Below are 26,825 nucleotides of genomic sequence, written 5' to 3'. Positions count from 1 at the left end.
CAGACAAAATTAGAAAAAAACATCCAGAAAATCACATTGTAGGATTTTTAATGAATTTATTTGCAAATTATGGTGGAAAATAAGTATTTGGTCAATAACAAAAGTTTATCTCAATACTTTGTTATATACCCTTTGTTGGCAATGACAGAGTTCAAACGTTTTCTGTAAGTCTTCACAAGGTTTTCACACACTGTTGCTGGTATTTTGGCCCATTCCTCCATGCAGATCTCCTCTTGAGCAGTGATGTTTTGGGGCTGTTGCTGGGCAACACGGACTTTCAACTCCCTCCAAAGATTTTCTATGGGGTTGAGATCTGGAGACTGGCTAGGCCACTCCAGGACCTTGAAATGCTTCTTACGAAGCCACTCCTTCGTTGCCCGGGCGGTGTGTTTGGGATCATTGTCATGCTGAAAGACCCAGCCACGTTTCATCTTCAATGCCCTTGCTGATGGAAGGAGGTTTTCACTCAAAATCTCATGATGCATGGCCCCATTCATTCTTTCCTTTACACGGATCAGTCGTCCTGGTCCCTTTGCAGAAAAACAGCCCCAAAGCATGATGTTTCCACCCCCATGCTTTACAGTAGGTATGGTGTTCTTTGGATAAAACTCAGCATACTTTGTCCTCCAAACACGACGATTTGAGTTTTACCAAAAAGTTATATTTTGGTTTCATCTGACCATATTAAATTCTCCCAATCTTCTTCTGGATCATCCAAATGCTCTCTAGCAAACTTCAGACGGGCCTGGACATGTACTGGCTTAAGCAGGGGGACACGTCTGGCACTGCAGGATTTGAGTCCCTGGCGGAGTAGTGTGTTACTGATGGTAGGCTTTTTTACTTTGGTCCCAGCTCTCTGCAGGTCATTCACTAGGTCCCCCTGTGTGGTTCTGGGATTTTTGCTCACCGTTCTTGTGATCATTTTGACCCCACGGGGTGAGATCTTGTGTGGAGCCCCAGATCGAGGGAGATTATCAGTGGTCTTGTATGTCTTCCATTTCCTAATAATTGCTCCCACAGTTGATTTCTTCAAACCAAGCTGCTTACCTATTGCAGATTCAGTCTTCCCAGCCTGGTGCAGGTCTACAATTTTGTTTCTGGTGTCCTTTGACAGCTCTTTGGTCTTGGCCATAGTGGAGTTTGGAGTGTGACTGTTTGAGGTTGTGGACAGGTGTCTTTTATACTGATAACAAGTTCAAACAGGTGCCATTAATACAGGTAACGAGTGGAGGACAGAGGAGCCTCTTAAAGAAGAAGTTACAGGTCTGTGAGAGCCAGAAATCTTGCTTGTTTGTAGGTGACCAAATACTTATTTTCCACCATAATTTTCAAATAAATTCATAAAAAATCCTACAATATGATTTTCTGGATTTTCTTTCTAATTTTGTCTGTCATAGTTGAAGTGTACCTATGATGAAAATTACAGGCCTCTCTCATCTTTTTAAGTTGGAGAACTTGCACAATTGGTGGCTGACTTAATACTTTTTTGCCCCACTGTATGTGCAGCACGATTTGTGACCTGTTGCCACAAGAAAAAGGGCAACCAAGAGAAGAACAAACATCATTGTAAATACAATCCATATTTATGTTTATTTATTTTCCTTTTTGTACTTTAACTATTTGCACATAATATGACATTTGTAATGTCTTTATTCTTTGGATAATGTTTACTGTTAATGTAATGTTTACTGTTAGTGTAATGTTTACTGTTAATATGTATTGTTTATTTCACTTTTGTTTATTATCTAGTTCACTTGCTTTGGCAATGTTAACATATGTTTCCCATGCCATTAAAAGCTCTTAAATTGAATTGAATTGAGAGTAGAGAGATAAGAGATAGTTGGATAAATGTAGGTAAACTTGAACTTTTTCACAAGAACTTATACAGGAAACTAACCTCAACATTAAAACCTTCAATCCGAATCAAAATTCCATACCTAAAACCTTGATTTTGGACAAAATTACATGAATGGACTGTTACTACCAAGGACTATCAAGAAAAAATTTGAACAAACCAAAACCTGCAGAAGAAACACAGCAGAACCTGGAAATACCATCCAACACAAAACTGAGTGATTCATATTCAGTCTGAAGCTACTTCTGAAGCCAAAAAGTAAAAGACAATAATAATTGTGTTATATAACGCTAAGTAAATAAGTATACTAAGCTACCAAGCTGCTAGGACAGAACAGACCTGGCAGCACCTTCAATTAGCACTGAAGTGTGAAGTCAGATGTGTGAAAACTCTTGAGCCCAACAATGGCAGGAGAGTCGTGTCCCCCCCCCCCCCCCCCCCCCCCCCTCCCCCACACCCTACCCAAATGCAGAGGTCTTTGAAGCCCCAATGGCGTATCCCTATCCTGAGGTCATTGCAATACAGTACCCCATGGATATTAAAAATATCCCTGCTTGGAATAAGTACAACAACAAAGAAGCTCCTCAAGGACAATCCAGAGACACTATTTGCTGACTGCTACAAAGAGGATAATGTAAGCGACTTAAATTTCCACACAGACCCTCCCATGGGACAGTGCTATAAGAGCACACTACCCCTATGTCAAGAGAGAGGATATTGGCCCAGGGTGGAAACTCAGAATACTAGACATTGAGGAAATTGAAACAACCTCTGTCAACGTGTACAAGTCTGGGACAGTAATGGTGCAGGGCATCCTCATGCAGTTTCAGCAGGACTTTTACAGGATCAAAGAGAGAGCACACCGCAGGAAAATCCCTCTCTCTCTGTGACGACTCCCCCATCCTGAGTGAGTCTGATCACACCTCTTCAAACTGTCCTGCAGACAAAGATAGGTAATTCCCCCAGCACTGATCACACCTCTTCAAACTGTCCTGCAGACAAAGATAGGTATCCCCCCAGCACTGAACACACCCAGTCCCACAACTGCACTGTTACTCCATCATAGAGCGGGATAAATTCACAGAGCTGGAGAGAGACATGGTGGCATCCAGACAGAACAAGACCACAAAACAGACCCCCCCCCCCCCCCCCCCCCAACAAGACGCGGAGGGCAGAAGGTGGAGATGGACGGCTGTCTGAGTGAGCTGGCTGCTCTACGGACTGAGGTGAGAGAACTGAAAAAGGCACACATGGCACTGAAGGATGAGGTCAGAAGGCTGAGGTGTGACAGAGAGCAGGACACTCCCCCGGACAAGCCAGAAGAACAGCCCCCCTCAGACCCGGACCAGCACTTCAACATCACAATTGGACAGACAACACAGGACCCACCAACCCAACAGACCCCGCCCCCTCTTAACAGCCCTCCTTGCAGCTCCCCCGATAGCCCTCCTGACAACCCCCCCACATCCACAGAGGACACACAAAACCCACAGATTGTGCTTCTCATTGACTCAAATGGCAAATACATTTGAGAGGATTCAGTTTTTCTCAAACACAAAGTGGCTAAACTCAGAGACTAGGGTCCCCCAGCCAGATCATAATTCACCCGTGCACAAATGACATGAGGGCCCATCAGGAAAGAGTGGCAACAGCACTCGCGGGTGTGATTGAAAAAGCTTCTTCCACTTTCCCCAACGCACAAGTGGTTGTCACCCTGCTACCATGAAAATACTTTCACCCTGCCACCATACAGTGGGTGAATGCAAGCATTTTGCGAGACTGTGATTCAAAACCTAATGTCTACCTGGCCCACCACTCCACCCTGGCCCACCACTCCACCCTGGCCCACCACTCCACCCTGGCCCACAACTCCACTCTGGGCTTGAACAGCCTTTACAACCAGGTCCACCTCTACAAGGCAGCAATCCCAACTTTTTCCAGGACCCTGAAGGACGTCACCCTCAACCACAGCCCCAGCACCTCACACAGGAACAACAGAGCAACAGCCACCCCGCCCAGACCAGCGAGACACCCTCTCAAACCTGGAAAAAAAACCTCCCGAAGGACCTGCACCAAGAGAACCCATGCCAGAGGACCTACACCCAGACCACAGCATCACCTGCCACAACACAACCAGCTAAGAACACCACAAGCAAACCCTGGCCACACCGTATATAGGCCCCCCATATCAGACCAATGCAAGCACATGCCACCCGCCCCTGCGGCAAGGACCTCAGCATGACAGCAGAACATATGCCCAGGCCGTGAGCAGAGCAACAGGCCCAAACCCCACTATTACACCCGCACAAGCCCCATCCTGCGACCTAAGAGGTATGTATCAGATGCTCAACATGCTCTGCTCACACCTACTGTGATGGTCCGGGCCTAAACCACACAAAGCTTTCACTATCTCATCCTGGAATATACAAGGTCTGAGGTCATTTGCCCTTGGCCTAAACAGCAGGAACCCAGACTTCATCAAATACAGACATTGTCATCCTACAAGAAACATGGTATAAAAGAGATGGACCCACTGGTTGCCCTCTAGGTTACAGAGAGCTGGTATTCCCATCCACCAAACTACCAGGTATGAAACAGGGAAGAGACTCAGGGGGTATGCTAATTTGGTATAGAGCAGATCTAACCCACTCAATTAGATTTGTCAAAAGAGGAACATTTTACATCTGGCTAGAAATTAATCAGGAAATTATCTAAACAGAGAAAAATGGCCTCCTGTGTGCTGCCTATATCCCCCAATATAACCCCATACTTTAACGATGACAGCTTCTCCATCCTAGAGTGGGAGATCAACAAATTCCAGGCTCAGGGACTTGTACTAGTCTGTGGCGACCTAAATGCCAGAACTGGACAAGAACCCGACACCCTCAGAACACAGGGGGACAAACACCTACCTGGAGTTGACAGCATTCCCTTCACCATATGCCCCCCTAGACACAACTACTACAACAAAACAAACAAAAACGGGTCACAACTCCTGCAACTCTGTTGGGTATGCTGGGTATGTACATAGTCAATGGTAGGCTTTGAGGGGACTCCTATGGTAGGTACACCTATAGCTCATCTCTTGGTAGTAGTATTGTAGACTACTTCATCACTGACCTCAACCCAGAGTCTCTTAATAAAGCGTTCACAGTCAGTCTACTGACACCCCTTTCAGATCACAGCAAAATCACACTCCACTTAAAATGAGGCTATGCTCAATCATGAGGCATCAAAGCCAAAGGAACTGAATAATATTAAGAAATACTATAGATGGAAAGAAAATAACAAAAAAACTATTAGGCAACAACAAATTCAATCCCTTCTAGACAATTTCCTGGACAAAATGTTTCACTGTAACAGTGAAGGTGTACACTTGGCAGTAGAAAGCCTAAACAATATATTTGACGTCTCAGCTTCCCTATCACATCTAAAAATGTCAAGCAGACAACCTAAGAAAATTAACAACAATGATAAATGGTTTGATGAAGAATGCAAGAACCTAACAAAGAAGTTGAGAAACCTATCCAACCAAAACCATAGAGACCCAGAAAACCTGAGCCTATGCCTTCACTATGGTGAATCACTAAAACAATACAGAAATACACTACGGAAAAAGAAGCACACCAGAAATCAACTCAATGTAATTGAAGAATCCATTTTCCCACCACTTCTGGGAAAATTGGAAAACTCTAATAAAACGACAACATGAAGAGTTATCTATCCAAAACGGAGATGCATGGATAAACCCACTGGATTATCCAATGACACTGAATGAACATTAGGACAAAATACAACCCTCCAACCCAAAAAGGCCTGTAGTATCTGAAATTAAATGATAAAATATACAGACCACAAATTCCAATTGGCTATATACAGTGGGGCAAAAAAGTATTTAGTCAGCCACCAATTGTGCCAGTTCTCCCACTTAAAAAGATGAGAGAGGCCTGTAATTTTCATCATAGGTACACTTCAACTATGACAGACAAAATGAGAAAAAAATCCAGAAAATGCAGATTATGGTGGAAAATATGTATTTGGTCAATAACAAAAGTTTCTCAATACTTTGTTATATACCCTTTGTTGACAATGACAGAGGTCAAATGTTTTCTGTAAGTCTTCACAAGGTTTTCACACACTGTTGCTGGTTATTTGGCCCATTCCTCCATGCAGATCTCCTCTAGAGCAGTGATGTTTGGGCCTGTTGCCGGGCAACACGGACTTTCAACTCCCTCCAAAGATTTTCTATGGGGTTGAGATCTGGAGACTGGCTAGGCCACTCCAGGACCTTGAAATGCTTCTTACAAAGCCACTCCTTCGTTGCCCGGGCGGTGTGTTTGGGATCATTGTCATGCTGAAAGACCCAGCCACGTTTCATCTTCAATGCCCTTGCTGATGGAAGGAGGTTTTCACTCAAAATCTCACGATACATGGCCCCATTCATTCTTTCCTTTACACGGATCAGTAATCCTGGTCCCTTTGCAGAAAAACAGCCCCAAAGCATGATGTTTCCACCCCCATGCTTCACAGTAGGTATGGTGTTCTTTGGATGCAACTCAGCATTCTTTGTCCTCCAAACACGACGAGTTGAGTTTTTACCAAAAAGTTATATTTTGGTTTCATCTGACCATATTAAATTCTCCCAATCTTCTTCTGGATCATCCAAATGCTCTCTAGCAAACTTCAGACGGGCCTGGACATGTACTGGCTTAAGCAGGGGGACACGTCTGGCACTGCAGGATTTGAGTCCCTGGCGGAGTAGTGTGTTACTGATGGTAGGCTTTGTTACTTTGGTCTCAGCTCTCTGCAGGTCATTCACTAGGTCCCCCTGTGTGGTTCTGGGATTTTTGCTCACCGTTCTTGTGATCATTTTGACCCCACGGGGTGAGATCTTGTGTGGAGCCCCAGATCGAGGGAGATTATCAGTGATCTTGTATGTCTTCCATTTCCTAATAATTGCTCCCACAGTTGATTTCTTCAAACCAAGCTGCTTACCTATTGCAGATTCAGTCTTCCCAGCCTGGTGCAGGTCTACAATTTTGTTTCTGGTGTCCTTTGACAGCTCTTTGGTCTTGGCCATAGTGGAGTTTGGAGTGTGACTGTTTGAGGTTGTGGACAGGTGTCTTTTATACTGATAACAAGTTCAAACATTAATACAGGTAACAGGTAACAGGTAACGAGTAGAGGACAGAGGAGCCTCTTAAAGAAGAAGTTACAGGTCTGTGAGAGCCAGAAAAAAAAAACTATTTTCCACCATAATTTGCAAATAAATTCATTAAAAATCCTACAATGTGATTTTCTTGATTTTTTCCCCTCATTTTTCTGTCATAGTTAAAGTGTACCTATGATGAAAATTACAGGCCTCTCTCATCTTTTTAAGTGGGAGAACTTGCACAATTGGTGGCTGACTAAATACTATTTTGCCCCACTGTACTTAAACTCTTTAACATCATCCTCAGCTCTGACATCTTCCCTAGTATTTGGAACCGAGGACTGATCAACCCAAAGAAAATGTACTCAGCAAATGTCAAATTGGCTTTTTACCAAATTACTGTATGACAGAACACCTATTCACCCTGCACACCCTAATTGACAAACATGCACAAGAAATTAGCAAACTAGAATGCTATATGGCCCTAAACAGAGAGTACACAGTGGCAGAATACCTGACCACTGTGACTGACCCAAAAATAAGGAAATCTTTGACTTTGTATAGACTCAGCAAAGCCTTGCTATTGAGAGAGGCCGCCAAAGGCAGACTTGGTTCTCAAGAGAAGACAGGCTATGTGCTCACTGCCCACAAAATGAAGTGGAAACTGAGCTGCACTTCCTAACCTCCTGACATACAGTATGTATGACCATATTAGAGAGACATATTTCCCTCAGATTACACAGATCCACAAAGAATTTGAAAACAAATCAAATATTGATTAATTCCCATATCTACTGGGTGAAATATCACAGTGTGCCATCACAGCAGCAATATTTGTGACCTGTTGCCACAAAAAAGGGCAACCAGTGAAGAACAAAGACCATTGTAAATGCAACATATATTTACGGTTATTTATTTTCCCTTTTGTACTTTAACTATTTGCACATCATTACAACACTGTATATAGACATAATATGACATTTTAAATGTCTTTATTCTTTTGGAACTTTTGAGTGTAACGTTTACTGTAAATTTCGTATTGTTTATTTAACTTTTGTTTATTATCTATTTCACTTGCTTTGGCAATGTAAACATATGCTTCCAATGCCAATAGAGCCCCTTAAATTGGGAGAGAGAGAGAGAGAGAGAGAGAGAGAGAGAGAGAGAGAGAGAGAAAAAAAGTCAACCCAGTATCACAGATTATCGTGAAATAGACACTAAATGTACATGAATGCGTTACGAAGACAGAAAATCATGTAATACACACAAGATGCGTTGTGATTAACCTTTAACCTCACAAATGTCTAATTATGTCATGTGTGTCTACTTCACAATAAGCTGTGATAGTGTGTTGAACAAGTAGAGGGATGAGTGAGGGAGAAAGCATGTGGGAAATAATTTGAAATGCTACTATCTCTTTTAAGCATGTTGAAAGGAGACTGAAGTCTGACACACACACACACACATACACACACACACACACACACACACACACGCACGCACACACCCACACACACACACACGCATGCACACACACACACATGCACACACACACACACACATGCACACACACACACATGCACACACACACACACACGTCCAGCAGTCCCAGGGTAGCCTAGTGGCTAGAGCATTGGACTTGTAACCGGAATGTTGCAAGTTCAAACCCCCGAGCTAACAAGGTACAAATCTGTTGTTCTGCCCCTGAACAGGCAGTTAACCCACTGTTCCTAGGCTGTCATTGAAAATAAGAATTTGTTCTTAACTGACTTGCCTAGTTAAATAACGGTAAAAAATAAAAATACACAGTACAGTAATTTCCTTGCCCCTGTTCCTCTCCAGCAGACATGTAGAGACTGAGAGTAATGTGAGTATGAGCAATTTGCTCTGTTATTAGTGCCCTGGCTCTGACTATAACCACATGAAACACATAGATGTCAATACTGCAGGAATGAAGCCTGGAGAGGAACAGATCAATGACAGATGGATGCTGGAGAGAACAAAGAAAAATTGACACTAGTACATTTCATTGGACAAAGTTAGTTTGATCGTAAGTTGCAGTGGACTGCTAACCCAAATGGTTTGAGGAAACAAATGGCCTTGAACGGTTTGAGTTTGAAAGCTTATACATTTGAGTATTTTGAGTTTGTTCCACAATCATCATTATTGACGCTACTTAAATACTAACTAGTAGAACTTGAAACTATTGAGATAAGTTAATACAAAAAATGGAATAGTGCCTAGGGTTTTTCTTGGTCAGGTTGGATGGTCAGGAAAATCTGCCAATACAGTATAACAATTGAACATTCATGCTGACAATGATCTCAACAATGAGCATACACTTTGATCCAAAATGACTTACAGTAAGTAGCCAGCCCTCCAATTCAGTGTAGTGGTCATAAAAACTGTAAAAGACTTGTAAAACAAAACACTCATGACTCCCCCTCTGCTTTCCCTGTCCTCCATGTCCAAACTTGTCTGTTCTCCTTGCCAGGCTTTCACATGTCAGTCCCTCTCTCCCTCTGCTCAATCAATCCCATAGGGATTTGAGGAAGAGGCAGAGAGCAGTAGAGAGGACTCCCCATTAAACCCCCTGGCTGAGCCAAGGTTGGGGAGGAATCTGACAACACATCCTGCCTGGAGAACACACACTCACTGGCAGACGAGCACACACACACACGGACGCACTCTGACAAACACACACACAGACACTAAACGATAGGAGTATGCACCCGGGTCGTGAGCGCACATGCACGCACGCACGCACGCACACACACACACACACACGCACACACACACACACACACACACACACACACACACACACACACACACCACACATGCGCGCGCACACACAAACAAGTCGACGCAGTATCTGCTATGCTGGCATCAAGATTAGAAATACCTGTTGAGCACAGTGTCAGTGAGAGAGATACAGTGAGTTCCAAAAGTATTGGGACAGTGACAAATGTTTTGTTGTTCTTTTGGCTTTGTCCCAATACGTTTGGTCCTGTAAAATGTGCGGACTATGTACAAAAGCTGATGTCATTTCTAAACGGTTCAAACTGACAGTCGGTAATTTAATCTCATAGTCATTGTATCATTTCAAATGAAAAGTCCTGGAGTAGAGTGCCAACACAACCAACAGTGTGTCACTGTCCTAATACTTCTGTAGCTCACTGTAGCTTTGAGTTAGTTAGATTGAGTTAGTAGGGGAACTTTGTGGTATTGCTGTGTGTGTGTGTGCCTCTGCGTGTGTGTCCTGATCTACCAGGGAGATAATCAGCTCATCTGGTCACAGTGGCTGTTATCTGTTGATCTCTGCTATTATCTGGAGTCTTCAGACCAAACTGCAGGGAGTCCATTAGCACCACTTAATACCTGATAACATCTTAGCCCTGCCCCTCAGAGAGAGGGAGGGAGGGAGGGAGAGGGAGAGAGAGATATATAGAGATAGAGAGAGATAGAGATATCTACTTCACTTGCTTTGGCAATGTATGTTTGCCATGCCAATAAAGCCCTTGAACTGAATTTAAATGATAAAGGGAGAGACCAACTCCAAAAGATTCTGGGACACTGTAAAGTCCATGGAGAATAAGAGCACCTCCTCCCAGCTGCCCACTGCACTGAGGCTGGGAAACACTGTCACCACCGAAAAACCTACGATAATCGAGAATTTCAATAAGCATTTTTCTACGGCCATGCTTTCTACCTGGCTACCCCTACCTCGGTCAACAGCTCTGCACCCCCCACAGCAACTTCCCCAAGCCTCCCCAATTTCTCCTTCACCCAATTCCATATAGCTGATGTTCTGAAAGACTTGCAAAATCTGGACCCCTACAAATCAGCTGGGATAGACAATCTGGACCCTCTCTTTCTAAAACTATCCACTGCAATTGTTGCAACACCTATTACTAGCCTGTTCAACCTCTCTTTTGTATCGCCTGAGATCCCCAAAGATTGGAAAGCTGCCGCGGTCATCCCCCTCTTCAAAGGGGGAGACACTCTAGACCCAAAATGTTACAGAATTATATCTATCCTATCCTGCCTTTCTAAGGTCTTCGAAAGCCAAGTTAACAAACAGATCACCGACCATTTCGAATCCCACCGTACCTTCTCCGCTATGCAATCTGGTTTCCGAGCTGATCATGGGTGCACCTCAGCCACGCTCTAGGACCTAAATGATATCATAACCGCCATCGATAAAAGACAATACTGTGCAGCCACATTCGTCGACCTGGCCAAGGCTTTCGACTCTGTCAATCACCGCATCCTTATCGGCAGACTCAACAGCCGTGGTTTCTCAAATGACTGCCGCGCCTGGTTCACCAACTACTTCTCAGACAGAGTTCAGTGTGTCAAATCAGAGGGCCTGTTGTCCGGACCTCTGGCAGTCTCTATGGGGGTGCCACAGGGTTCAATTCTCGGGCCGACTCTCTTCTCTGTATACATCAATGATGTCGCTCTTGCTGCTGGTGAATCTCTGATCGACCTCTACGCAGATGACACCATTCTGTATACTTCTGGCCCTTCTTTGGACACAGTGTTAACAAACCTCCAGATGAACTTCAATGCCATACAACTCTCCTTCCGTGGCCTCCAACTGCTCTTAAATGCAAGTAAAACTAAATGCATGCTCTTCAACCGATCGCTGCCCGCACCTGCCAGCCCGTCCAGCATCACTACTCTGGACGGTTCTGACCTAGAATATGTTGACAACTACAAATACATAGGTGTCTGGTTATACTGTAAACTCTCCTTCCAGACTCGCATTAAGCATCTCCAGCATCTTCCTATTTCGCTACAAAGCATCCTTCATTCATGCTGCCAAACACACCCTCGTAAAACGGACTGTCCTACCAATCCTTGACTTAGGCGATGTAATTTACAAAATAGACTCCAACACTCTACTCAGCAAATTGGATGCAGTCTATCCCAGTCCCATCCGTTTTGTCATCAATGCCCCATATACTACCCACTACTGTGACCTGTATGCTCTCGTTGGCTGGCCCTCGCTTCATATTTGTCACCAAACCCACTGGCTCCAGGTCATCTATAAGTCTTTGCTAGGTAAATCCCTGCCTAATCTCAGCTCACTGGTCACCATAGCAGCATGCACCTGTAGAATGCGCTCCAGCAGGTATATTTCACTGGACACCCCCAAAGCCAACTCCTACTTTGGCCGCCTTTCCTTCCAGTTCTCTGCTGCCAATGACTGGAAAGAATTGCAAAAATAACTGAAGCTGGAAACTTATCTCCCTCACTAACTTTAAGCATCAGCTGTCAGATCAGCTTACTGATCATTGCACCTGTACACAGGCCATCTGTAAATATCCCATCCAACTACCTCATTCCCATATTGTTATTTATTGTTTTACTCCTTTGCACTCCAGTATCTCTACTTGCACATTCATCTTCTGCACATCTATCACTCCAGTTTTTATTGCTAAATTGTAATTATTTTGCCACTATAGCCTATTTATTGCCTTACGTCCATAATCTTACTTAATTTGCACACACTGTATATAGACTTTTCTATTGTGTTATTGACCGTATGTTTTGTTTATTCCATGTGTAACTCTGTGTTGTTTGTGTCCCGCTGATTTGCTTTATCTTGGCCAGGTCGCAGTAAAAAAAACTTGTGTATTTTACTATTCTAACTCTCAGCTGTAAGTTGAGACCTGATGGAGTTCTTATAACATTTTTAAAAAAGAGTATTGGAAACAATTCAGTGTCCTCATTATGTATCTATGGCCCTGCAGACACACAAACACGTTCTGCTGTCATATAGGCCTGCGGCTCTTGGAGGTCTGCCTAGACAGCCTGGTCAGAAGCAGTCAGAGATGAGATGGAAAACAAAGCGATTAAAACGAATGCCACATTTTGATGAAAAAAAGATAACGAGAATGTCCTAAAAGTAAAGGTTGCTGTGGTACTGAAGGGGCCCAGAACAAACAGGGCATTGTGTCTAATTATTTATTTATATAAAATCGGTTGGAATTTTGTTTCTGGCCCCAGCTCTCAACCAGCAGAGAGGCCTGTGTGTGTGTGTGTGTGTGTGTGTGTGTGTGTGTGTGTGTGTGTGTGTGTGTGTGTGTGTGTGTGTGTGTGTGTGTGTGTGTGTGTGTGTGTGTGTGTGTGACAGTGCTCAAGAGAGGGAGATAGAATTATGTTTATGGTGAAAGATAATTAAGCATAATGTGGTGAAGTTAATTCAATTCTGGTTGAAAAATGTTTCAATCCTTTTTATTCTGGCCCAAACTTCATCAGAGCAGGGTGCGCACACAAGACGAAACGCACATAAATCAGAGAATGAGTCCATTCCTTCAGAAAGAAACACTAATTGTTTATTTTTTAATTTTTTAAATGTAGTTGTTTAGAAGAGAGACTTGAGTCAGGAACAAAATCCAAACAAATGCACAGATGGGTCTGTGGGTGACTGACTCCACATGATGACAGATGAAGATTACGTAGCCTTTGACAAGAGTTGGACACAAACATAAACCAATGAAAATCTTCCGCATAAATAAAGGCGTGGTGTTGAGAGCAAGGTGGTCCAATGGAGCTCACTAGGTGGTTGCAGTCCAAGGAGGAGGGCGGCGCGTAGGCTCTCCAATTGGCCTTGTCTGGCCGATGCGCCAAAGCCTTTCACGAGCGCTCATACAAACAGAGAATCCCGACAATCAAGAGTCCTAATTATCATAATGGTAAAAAATAATAATAGCATTTTGTGTTCGTCATGTATAGGCACTAAACTTATGTAGGACTTCATGGATCTCTTCCTGATCCAAAGCTCTTCCTGGCTGTGTTCATCATTCTCAGCCTGTGTTATTTATCACTACAATGTCAAGATTACTATAAGCTTTCTCATTTAGAATGATCCACAGTCTGATACACAAGTTTGGATTTATGAGCAAATGCTGTACATTCCAACACAGGCAAATACCACACAAAATGCAGCCAAAAGTTCCCGAGCCCCTTAAATGAGACCATAATTGTGACTGCAGCTTTATTGATAAACACATTGTGATTTGTGCCCATACTGTTAGTGCTGCTGTTATAAAAGACAGAGAGAGCCCATTGTTCTGGCCTGTGTGTGTTTCTCTCAGAGATGATGACAGGATGAATAGCTGAGGAACCAGATTCTGAAATGCCCTGTGAGGAGCTGGAATGTGACTTTGTGTGTACTATGTGTGTGTGTACTATGTGTGTGTGTGTGTGTGTGTGTGTGTGCATGTGAGTGTGAGTGCATGTGTTAGAAAAATAGTTGGAGAGAGAGAAAGAAAGAATGGACCGCCCTTTTCCTGTCTGCATTCCCTCTTTCGTTTCTGTCTCTCTTTCCTCGGTCCTGGGGCTGGAAGCTGTAGGAAGGGGGATTTGAGGGGGTAAGGGGGGCTGTAATTGTCCCAAGGTGTGGAGAGAACAGAGCAGGCTGAGATTGTGCAGCTACGCTCCCTGCTGTGTGTCACAGAGAAGTGTGTGTGTGTGTGTGTGTGTGTGTGTGTGTGTGTGTGTGTGTGTGTGTGTGTGTGTGTGTGTGTGTGTGTGTGTGTGTGTGTGTGTGTGTGTGCACGAGCGTGTGTGTGTGTGTGTGTGTGACGTGTTGAAAGACAGGTAAAAATGTTGAGACTAAGAGAGGGACACGTTTGGTGGGGGACTTGCTTACATGAACAAAGCAAAGGCAAAAGGGCAAAAAGAGGCCATAGCATTATGAAAAGATTGACTTTTTTCTTGGAAGTTTCACTATTGTTCAGTTGACCCTAAAACTTCCATAGTGAGAGAAAAGAGAGCGAAAAAGAGGAAGAGAGGCAGAGAGAAAGAGTAAAAGAGAGAAAAAAAATATAACAGTACATTAACATAATGGGGAAGATATTGACATAACAGCAAATTTGCAATTATACAATAAGGGAAAATCATTATGGATAATGAGAATCCAAAAAACAGTGATCAGAAGAAAAGTGAGCCAGGGAAGGAACAGAAACCAGGGAAGGAGGGGAGGAGAAGAGCCAGAGAAGTTTGGAGCCCCAGTGGGGGTTTCTTCCAGAGTTCATCCCTCCTGAACGAGGGAAGGAAGGGGAGGGGGGGGGGGGGGGGGGGGTGTGGAGTTGACCATATATATGAAGTATCCAAAGTCACGGCAATTGAGTTGGCTTGTGGGGGAAAGCGTGGTTTTAATGGGGCTGAAGTAGTCAATAACCCCAGGGCTGGGCAAATCAACTGAATGTAATGAATTGAATTAGAAAGGCAACACACGCCAGATGAAGAGGGAAGAGAGAGAATCTGAAAGAGTTGAAAACACAAACCAGGGAGGGAGAAAGAGAGAGGGAGAGAGTCTCTATTCTTTTGAAACTTTTGTGAGTGTCATGTTTACTTACTGTTTGACAATGTAAACATATATTTCCCATTCCAATAAAGCCATTTGAATTGAATTTAGAGAGAGATGAGAAGGAGAGAGATGAGGTAGAGAGAGAGACATGAGGTAGAGAGAGGGAAAAACACAAAACAGAAAAACACCAAACAATGCAGCAGAGCAAAATTAGTCCGATACCTGCTAATTATCAAAATCCAGCAAAGAGCCGTTAAATTCAACAACCACCTAAAAGGAAGCGATTCCCAATCATTCCATAACAAAGTCATCACCTACAGAGAGATTAATCTGGAGAAGAGTCCCCTAAACAAGCTGGTCCTGGGGCTCTGTTCACAAACACAAACAGACCCCACAGAGCCCCAGGACAGCAACACAATTAGACCCAACCAAATCATGAGAAAACAAAAAGATAATTACTTGACACATTGGAAAGAACTAACAAAAAAATCTGAGCAAACTAGAATGCTATTTGGCCCTAAACAGAGAGTACATAGTGGCAAAATACCTGACCACTGTGACTGACCCAAAAGTAAAGAAAGCTTTGACTATGCACAGAATCATTGAGCATAGCCTTGCTATTGAGAGAGGCCGTTGTAAGCAGACCTGGCTCTCAAGAGAAGACAGGTTATGTGCTCCCTGTCCACAAAATGAAGTGGAAACTGAGCTGCACTTCCTAACCTTCTGTCAAATGTATGACCATATTAGAGACACATATTTCCCTCAGATTACACAGACACACAAAGTATTTGAAAACAAATACAATTTTGATAAACTCCCATATCTCTTGGGTTAAATACCACAGTGTGCAATCAGAGCAGCAATATTTGTGACCTGTTGCCACAAGAAAAGGGCAACCAGTGAAGAACAAACACCATTGTAAATACAACCAATATTTATGTTTATTTATTTTCCATTTTGTACTCCCACTATTTGCATATCATTACAGCACTGTATATAGCCATAATATGACATTTTCAATGTCTCTATTCTTTTGGAACGTCTGTGAGTGTAATGTTTACTGTTCATTTTTTATTGCTAATTTCACCTTTGTTTATTATCTATTTCACCTGCTTTGGCAATGTAAACATACAGTACCGGTCAAAAGTAATGGAAAATTCCAAGAATGTGCAAAGCTGTCATCAAGGCAAAGGGTGGCTACTTTGAAGAATCTCAAACATAAAATATATTCTGATTTGTTTTACACCTTTTTGGTTACTACATGATTCCATATGTGTTATTTCATGTTGTTGCATGTAGAAAATAGTACAAATAAAGAAAAACCCTGGAATGAGTAGGTGTGTCCAAGTTTCCCATGCATATAAATCCCTTTAATTGAATGGAATTTAATTGAGAGATGAGCTAGGGAGACAGAGATGAGGTAGAGAGATAGAGATGAGGTAGTAGAGAGCTAGAGAGATGAGAGAGATGAGTTAGAGCGATAGAGATGATGTATTTGATATTATTTGATTTTAGTAGGATCTCAGTTAGTCCTCATTTGGACTAATCTTTTCAAGAGTCCTCTTTTCAAGAGTCCATTAAAATACAATTTATAATACAATCACATTTTCACATTTCACTGTTACAAACAGACATAATACACTGACATATTGACCAGTACCTCATAACTTTCCAATTTGTTATATTTCAATGGTTCTAAAGTACTGTTTGAATTTATATATTGAACGGTTTCTGGTTTGCTCAGATAAATTATTTTATTTCTTTATTACTATAAATTGAAATGCTCTTTTGCCTATTTCTCTTTTCTGTCTGGATAGCACATGGATTGTGGACAATCTATTCCTAGTATTTACTGAATGTCTGTCTCTTACAAACTGAATACTGTTGTGAATGGAGTTTGACTGTTTTAAATGGTGTACATTGTGAAATAAAAGAAGAATGTTTATTTTTTTCAATTGTCTTGTTGATTGATGGCCAACCAAGAGCATTGAGCATGACTATACCTGAAGAACAGTATCTCCACCTTAAAACAATCCTTGCTGATGTGTTCTGTGCAATCTGCAACCTCTTAATTTCGATTGCTGATGCATTTCCTCAGAACACAGAACAGTAGTTCACCTGACTCTCAATTAATGCTTGTGTTATTTGCTTAAGAATCTTTCCCGGCAAATATTTAACTATCCTTCTGATCATGCTTGCAGTTGTATATTTTTTATTTTTTCTACATAGATTCGTTTTTTGAGACAACCATGATAAGCAGTTGTCTAGCTGCACCCCTACTAGTTTGGTTTCTGCCACTTCTGCCACTCAATTTGCACTCACCCATACTTAATTGTATACAATGCTGTGTTGGCCTTTTCCTGGTGGAACAGACCAACATAACCTTGGTTTTCTTGGTGTTCAAAAAAGTTTTTTCCAGCTAAACCACTCCCTGATATTTCCCTGATCTACTTGTAGAGCTTGCTGTATGTGTTGAACCGATTGTCTATTTGTATAAATTGTAGTATCATCTGCAAATATAGTAGCTTGAGTTTTAGACAAGGCGTAAGGAAGGTCGTTGGTATATATTAAGTAAAGAAGTGGCCCAAGGCAGCTGCCCTATGGTATTCCACAGTTTGGAGCATGAGGGGAAGAAAACGACTCATTGATATAGGTGGACTGTTTCCTGTCAGTTAGATATGGCTGTACTCAATTCAATGCTGCCTCCTTAAAAACTTCTTATGGCTGCAATCCCGTTAACGGGATCGATATGACAACAGCCAGTGAAAGTGCAGGGCGCCAAATTCAAAACAACAGAAATCTCATAATTAAAATTCCTCAAACATACATGTATCTTATACTGTTTTAAAGGTAATCGTGTTGTTAATCCCACCACAGTGTCCGATTTCAAATATGCTTTACAGCAAAAGCACCACAAACAATTATGTTAGGTCACCACCAAGCCACAAAATAAACACAGACATTTTTCCAGCCAAAGATAGAGATAGAGATAAAATCACTAACCTTTGATGATCTTCATCAGATGACTTCATAGGACTTCATGTTACACAATACATGTATGTTTTGTTTGATAAAGTTCATATTTATATAAAACAATCTGAGTTTACATTGGCGCATTACGTTCACCAGTTCCAAAAACATCCAGTGATTTTGCATAGCCACATCGATTCAACAGAAATACTCATCATAAATGTAGATGATAATACAAGTTATACACATGGAATTATAGATATACCTCTATACCTCGTAATGCAACGGCTGTGTCAGATTTTAAAAAAACTTTACGGAAAAAGCAAACCATGCAATAATCTGAGACGGCGCTCAGAAAAATAATCAAATTAGCCGTCATGTTGGAGTCAACAGAAACCAGAAAATACATGATAAATATTCCCTTACCTTTGATGATCTTCATCAGAATGCACTCCCAGGAATCCTAGTTCCACAATAAATGCTTGATTTGTTCGAAAATGTCCGTTATTTATGTCCAAGTAGCTACTTTGTTAGCGCGTTAGGTATTCAAATCCAAACGCTTGTGCAAGTCGAGCATTACTTCGGACAAAAACTTCAAAAAGTTATATTACAGGTCGAAGAAACAATCATTAGGATGTTTTTATCATAAATCTTCAATAAAGTTCCAACCGGAGAATTCCTTTGTGTCTAGCTAGAGGAGCAACGGAATGCAGGTCGATATCATGTGGAATGTGCGTGACCGGGAAATGGCTCTCTGCCAGTAACCTGACTCATTCATACCAAGATGGTGTAGCAGTGAAGACGTGTTTGTTTGTTTGTCCTCTCGTGTACTTTTGTATTTTTCGTATTTTTCATATATATATATATTTCAATTTATTTTCAATCTCTTTTCGATTTTTAATTCGATTATACCTTCCGGTAACCTGCCTCACCCAATGTGATACGGAATCGCTATTATTTTAAATTTTAGAACACATTCAAAAACCTCCAAAAGCTAACCAGCTAATTAGCTACAAGCTATTTAGTCATTGTTAGCCACTGCTAGCGGCTTTTACCTTCTGCACAGATACCAGTCCTGTTTTTAGCCTGTATAATACTCGCTAGTCTACCAGTATCGGACTGTCTCTCCACATCAACGCCGGATTCCTGCCGTAATAGCTTGCAGCTAGCTAGCTCACAGCTTGCAGCTAGCTAGCTCACAGCTAGCTTGCACTCACCGTGGTACCCAGTACCGAAGCTATCCCTGAGGCCCACCTCCCGGCCTACTCAGCTGTTCACCCGAACCCCACTCATGCACGGCTAGAGCCCAATACTCCACCGGATCCTTGCTGTAAACTCTGGACCTTGGCACCGGATCACCGCTGCTACCGATTGGATATAGTGGCTAACGCCACTGCCACGAAGCTAGCACCAGTTAGCCGTGAGCCAGGCACATCTCCCGGCTAGCAAACTAAATTCCACAATACCTCTTTCGCCATCTGGCTTGGATTCTCTGTCGACACGGCGTCCCGTCGCACCACCACGACTGGTCTGCCCACAAATACTCCATCCGCTGTGCCTTCATCCAGCCTCCGTCGGAGCAGATGCTCCTACTAGCCCAGGGCTACTAACTTTAAACGCTGTGTCGCTAGCGTAGTGGTGGCTTCCCTGTTCCATCTACTGTTGCCCCCTGGACACTATGATCACTTGACTACATAGCTGATGCCTACTGGACTGTCCATTATTCACGGTACTCCATTCTGTTTATTTATTTTTCTGTCGGCCCCAGCCGCGAACTCAGGCTCTGTGTGTAGTTAATCCGACCCGCTCTGCCTAGTCATCGCCATTTTACCTGCTGTTGTTGTGTTAGCTGATTAGCTGTTGTTGTCTCACCTGTTGTTTTAGATAGCTCTCCCAATCAACACCTCACTGTATGTCTTTCTCAAATGTCAATATGCCTTGTGTACTGTTGTTCAGGTTAGTTATCATTGTTTTAGTTTACAATGGAGCCCCTAGTTCCACTCTTCATACCTCTGATACCTCCTTTGTCCCACCTCCCACACATGCAGTGACCTCACCCATTACAACCAGCATGTCCAGAGATACAACCTCTCTTATCATCACCCAGTGCCTGGGCTTCCCTCCGCTGTACCCACACCCCACCATACCCCTGTCTGCGCATTATGCCCTGAATATATTCTACCACACCCAGAAATCTGCTCCTTTTATTCTTTGTCCCCAATGCTTGAGGCGACCAGTTTTGATAGCCTTTAGCCGCACCCTCATCCTATTCCTCCTCTGTTCCGCGGGTGATGTGGATGTAAACCCAGGCCCTGCATGTCCCCAGGCACCCTCATTTGTTGACTTCTGTGATCGAAAAAGCCTTGGTTTCATGCATGTCAACATCAGAAGCCTCCTCCCTAAGTTTGTTTTACTCACTGCTTAAGCACACTCTGCCAACCCTGATGTCCTTGCTGTGTCTGAATCCTGGCTTAGGAAGGCCACCAAAAATTCTGAGATTTCCATACCCAACTATAACATTTTCCGTCAAGATTGAACTGCCAAAGGGGAAGGAGTTGCAGTCTACTGCAGAGATAGCCTGCAAAGTAATGTCATACTTTCCAGGTCCATGCCCAAACAGTTCGAACTTCGAATTTTAAAAATGAATCTCTCCAGAAATAAGTCTCTCACTGTTGCCGTCTGCTACTGACCCCCCTCAGCTCCCAGCTGTGCCCTGGACACCATTTGTGAATTGATCGCCCCCCATCTAGCTTCAGAGTTTGTTCTGTTAGGTGACCTAAACTCGGATATTAACACCCCGACAGTCCAACAATTTAAGCTAGATGCCCTCAATCTCACACAAATCATCAATGAACCCACCAGGTACAACCCTACATCTGTAAACAAGGGCACCCTCATAGACGTTATCCTGACCAACTGGCCCTCCAAATACACCTCCGCTGTCTTCAATCAGGATCTCAGCGATCACTGCCTCATTGCCTGTATCCGCTACTGGTCCGAAGTCAAACGACCACCCCTAATCACTGTCAAACGCTCCCTAAAACACTTCTGCGAGCAGGCCTTTCTAATCGACCTGGCCCGGGTATCCTGGAAGGATATTGACCTCATCCCATCAGTTGAGGATGCCTGGTCATTCTTTAAAAGTAAATTCCTCACCATCTTAGATAAGCATGCTCCGTTCAAAAAATGCAGAACTAAGAACAGATATAGCCCCTGGTTCACTCCAGACCTGACTGCCCTCGACCAGCACAAAAACATCCTGTGGCGGACTACAATAGCATCAAATAGTCCCTGCGATATGCAACTATTCAGGGAAGTCAGGAACCAATACACACAGTCAGTCAGGAAAGCAAAGGCCAGCTTTTTCAAGCAGAAATTTGCATCCTGTAGCTCTATCTCCAAAAAGTTCTGAGACACTGTAAAGTCCATGGAGAACAAGAGCAACTCCTCCCAGCTGCCCACTGCACTGAGGCTAGGTAACACGGTCACCACCGAAAAATCCATGATAATCGAAATCTTCAACAAGCATTTCTCAACGGCTGGCCATGCCTTCCTCCTGGCTACTCCAACATCGGCCAACAGCTCCGCCCGCCCCCCGCAGCTACTCGCCCAAGCCTCCCCAGCTTCTTCTTTACCCAAATCCAAAATCAAATCAAATTTATTTATATAGCCCTTCGTACATCAGCTGATATCTCAAAGTGCTGTACAGAAACCCAGCCTAAAACCCCAAACAGCAAGCAATGCAGGTGTAGAAGCACGGATAGCAGATGTTCTGAAAGAGCTGCAAAACCTGGACCCGTACAAATCAGCTGGGCTTGACAATCTGGACCCTCTATTTCTGAAACTATCCGCCGCCATTGTCGCAACCCCTATTACCAGCCAGTTCAACCTCTCTTTCATATCGTCTGAGATCCCCAAGGACTGGAAAGCTGCCGCGGTCATCCCCCTCTTCAAAGGGGGAGACACCCTGGACCCAAACTGTTACAGACCTATATCCATCCTGCCCTGCCTATCTAAGGTCTTCGAAAGCCAAGTCAACAAACAGATCACTGACCATCTCGAATCCCACCGGACCTTCTCCGCTGTGCAATCTGGTTTCCGAGCCGGTCACGGATGCACCTCAGCCATGCTCAAGGTACTAAACAATATCATAACTGCCATCGATAAAAGACAGTACTGTGCAGCCGTCTTCATCGAACTGGCCAAAGCTTTCGACTCTGTCAATCACCATATTCTTATCGGCAGACTCAGTAGCCTCGGTTTTTCTAATGACTGCCTTGCCTGGTTCACCAACTACTTTGCAGACAGAGTTCAGTGTGTCAAATCGGAGGGCATGTGGTCCGGTCCTCTGGCAGTCTCTATGGGGGTGCCACAGGGTTCAATTCTCAGGCCGACTCTTTTCTCTGTATATATCAATGATGTTGCTCTTGCTGCGGGCGATTCCCTGATCCACCTCTATGCAGACGACACCATTCTGTATACTTCTGGCCCTTCCTTGGACACTGTGCTATCTAACCTCCAAACGAGCTTCAATGCCACACAACACTTCTTCCGTGGCCTCCAACTGCTCTTAAACGCTAGTAAAACCAAATGCATGCTTTTCAACCGTTCGCTGCCTGCACCCGCACGCCCGACTAGCATCACCACCCTGGATGGTTCCGACCTAGAATATGTGGACATCTATAAGTACCTAGGTGTCTGGCTAGACTGTAAACTCTCCTTCCAGACTCATATCAAACATCTCCAATCCAAAATAAAATCTAGAATCGGCTTTCTATTTCGCAACAAAGCCTCCTTCACTCACGCTGCCAAACTTACCCTAGTAAAACTGACTATCCTACCGATCCTCAACTTTGGCGATGTCATCTACAAAATAGCTTCCAATACTCTACTCAGCAAACTGGATGCAGTTTATCACAGTGCCATCCGTTTTGTTACTAAACGACCTTATACCACCCACCACTGCGACCTGTATGCTCTAGTCGGCTGTCCCTCGCTACATATTCGTCGCCAGACCCACTGGCTCCAGGTCATCTACAAGTCCATGCTAGGTAAAGCTCCGCCTTATCTCAGTTTACTGGTCACGATGGCAACACCCACCCGTAGCACGCGCTCCAGCAGGTGTATCTCACTGATCATCCCTAAAGCCAACACCTCATTTGGCTGCCAGTTCTCTGCTGCCTGTGACTGAAACAAATTGCAAAAATCGTTGAAGTTGAAGACTTTAGTCTCCCTCACCAACTTTAAACATCTGCTATCTGAGCAGCCAACCGATCGCTGCAGCTGTACATAGTCCATCGGTAAATAGCCCACCCAATTTACCTACCTCTTCCCCATACTGTTTTTATTTATTTACTTTTCTGCTCTTTTGCAGACCAGTATCTCTACCTGTACATGACCATCTGATAATTTATCACTCCAGTGTTAATCTGCTAAATTGTAATTATTCGCCTACCTCCTCATGCCTTTTGCACACAATGTATATAGACTATTTTTTTTCTTTTTTCTTTTTTTTCTACTGTTATTGACTTGTTTATTGTTTACTCCATGCGTAACTCTGTGTTGTTGTCTGTTCACACTGCTATGCTTTATCTTGGCCAGGTCGCAGTTGTAAATGAGAACTTGTTCTCAATTAGCCTACCTGGTTACATAAAAAAATAAAAGTTCAGCTCTTATTCATTCCCACAACACAGTAGAAGCCTCATTCAAGTTTCTAAAGGTGATTGATATCTAGTGGAAGCCCTAGGAAGTGCAACTTCATTCATATCCCACTGTGAATTCAATAGGGCCTGGGTTGAAAATCGACCAACCTCAGATTTCTCACTTCCTGTTTGGATTTCTTCTCAGGTTTTTGCCTGCCATATGAGTTCTGTTATACTCACATACATCATTCAAACTGTTTTAGAACCTTCAGATTGTTTTCTATACAATACTAATAATAATATGCATATATTAGCAACTGAGACTGAGGTGCAGGCCGTTTACTCTGGGCACCTCTGGGCACCTTTCATCCAAGCTAAATACTGCCCCTGCAGCCATAAGAAGTTAAACCCATGATGCAATAATTTAGTCAAAGTTATTTCATGATCCACTAAATCAAATGCTGCATTAAAATCTAAAAATAGTACACCCACAAACCTGCCATTATCCATAGCATTGAGCCACTGGTCAGTTATGTCAACCAATACAGTGGTAGTGGGATGGTTTTTGCGATAAGCATGCTGATTGGCTGTAATCAGATCATTTCCCCGTGTACTCCCATATTTGTCTACTCACAATACCCTCCAATATCTTACTGAGTGAAGGGAGTAGATTAATTGGTCGACTATTGGAAGGAGTAATGGATTCTTTGCTGTCTTTCGGGATTGGACACAGTTTAGCATTCTTCCATACATTTGCAAATGTCCCCTTTTCTGGTGACCAATTAAATATGTATTACAGTGGAGCTGAAATCTCGGGAGCAGCATAGCGAAGTAAATTTTTTTCCATAAGTTCCTAACCTGTAGATTTACCATTGGGTAATGACTTACATAGGTTTAATACCTCTTCTACTGACACCATTTGTAGATTAAAATATCATGTTTTTTTGCTCATAATATGATCATGGAAGAAGGGGTGTTTACATTATCGCTCAGTAAATACATTTATCTTTGAAAAATAATCTGCCAAATGATTGGCAATATCAACTGGTTTTGTTATTATTCTCCTGTCAACCTCCACACTAAATGGGCATGTTGAAATAGATGTACCAAGTAAGCCCTTAACTGTATTCCATACCTATTTAGAATCATTTTTACAATCTATAAAAGCATTTTTGTAAAATAGCGTATTTTTCTCACGATTTAATTTAACTGCATATTTACGCAGTGTTCTATAATTCTGTTCATCAATTTCTAGTTTAGATTTGACAAAATGTCTTTGACAAAATGCCTCTCCCAGTTCATCATCAATCCATGGAGATGGACAAGCCCCAACTGTACTCTTTCTTACTGGGGCATGATGATCCATTACCTCAGTGAGCAAATCAATAAAACATTCTGTGGCGTGATTTAAATCATCAGGTAGAGAGAACATGATAGACAGACTGGAGAACACACTGTACAAACAGCTGGCGTGTTGATTTATGGAACATGCTCCTCTCTTCACATGTTATGAAATAACATCTGTATCAGTAAAAATGACTTCCCCTCTCTCTTTAATGCACCACAGCTCTATAAGCATCTCCATTCGGGTCGGTGGCTGAGATTTTGTCAGTAGAAGTTTTGTCTAAGTTGCTGCTGTGGTTTTTTATGTGTTAAACTTTTTTCTTGTGTTTGAACCTGGTGACTGTGGTGTGCATGTAACTAGCACTGCGGTGCTGGACGCGGTTCAGTATACGATCATTGAAATTACCGACTGTGTGAGAGAGAGAGAGAGAGAGAGAGAGAGAGAGAGAGAGAGAGAGAGAGAGAGAGAGAGAGAAAGAGAGAGAGAGAGAGAGAGAGAGAGAGAGAGAAAGAGAGAGAGAGCGAGACAGAGAGAGAGAGAGAGAGACAGAGAGAGAGAGAGAGAGAGAGACAGGGAGACAGAGAGAGAGAGAGAGGTGAACGGTACAGAGTGTACTAGTATGGGCAGCAATAATGTGATCTGAGACTCATTCCAATAAAAGCAGGATAGAATTAAGGAGGGGAGGGGTAGAATGAGAGAATGAGGACAAAAGAGAGAGAGCTAAGGGAGAACGAGACTGTGTCTGCTCATATGTGCGTGTTTGCATATTTGTTTCCCCCCTGTTCCTCCCCACTGAGGCCTCTGGGTGGCGCCTCTGACTTTAACCATCACCCTACAGTCCCACACACAGTATATAACCATCAGAAATGACCATTTGCCAATTAATGCAAACTAACAGTGTGGTATACTCAGTCTCAGCATTCATTTACAATAGGATGGCAGTCTTCTCTTAACATTGTCTGTTGACTCATTACATTTGCCCTCCCATGGGGACACTATGAAGTGGCATTGGGGACACATAAATGACTTTGGTGTTTGAACCCTAAGGAGGGATGTGGGAGGCTCAAGTTTGTGTGGGAGGGAGGGAGAAGGGGGCTTTTCAATAGAGAAAGGAGAAGAGGAGGGGGGCTGAGAGAAAGAGCAAGAGTACACAGTGGCTGAATACCTGACCACTGTGACTGACCCAAAATTAAGGAAATGTTTGACTATGTACAGTCTCAGTGAGCATGGCCTTGCTATTGAGAAAGGCCGCCGAAGGCAGACCTGGCTCTCAAGAGAAGACAGGCTATGTGCACACTGCCCACAAAATGAGGTGGAAACTGAGCTACACTTCCTAACCTCCTGCCAAATGTGTGACCATATTAGAGACACATATTTCTCTCAGATTACACATCATCCACAAAGAATTCGAAAACAAATCCAATTTTGATTAACTCCAATATCTATTGGGTGAAATACCATAGTGTGCAATCACAGCAGCAATATTTGTGACCTGTTGCCACAAGAAAAGGGCAACCAGTGAAGAACAAAGACCA

General features: G+C 43.1%; 1 protein-coding gene across 1 annotated transcript in view; it reads left to right on the top strand.

The window, feature by feature from the left end:
- LOC139371016 (retinoic acid receptor gamma-A-like) overlaps window positions 1–26,825 on the top strand; it is a 75,575-nt gene that overhangs the window by 17,137 nt on the left and 31,613 nt on the right. The window lies entirely within an intron of this gene.

The sequence above is a fragment of the Oncorhynchus clarkii genome, chromosome 17 (assembly GCF_045791955.1).
Source record: "Oncorhynchus clarkii lewisi isolate Uvic-CL-2024 chromosome 17, UVic_Ocla_1.0, whole genome shotgun sequence".
NCBI classification, from domain to species: domain Eukaryota; kingdom Metazoa; phylum Chordata; class Actinopteri; order Salmoniformes; family Salmonidae; genus Oncorhynchus; species Oncorhynchus clarkii.
Note: the sequence above shows the minus strand (reverse complement) of the source record. Positions and strands in the feature narration are given on the sequence as shown.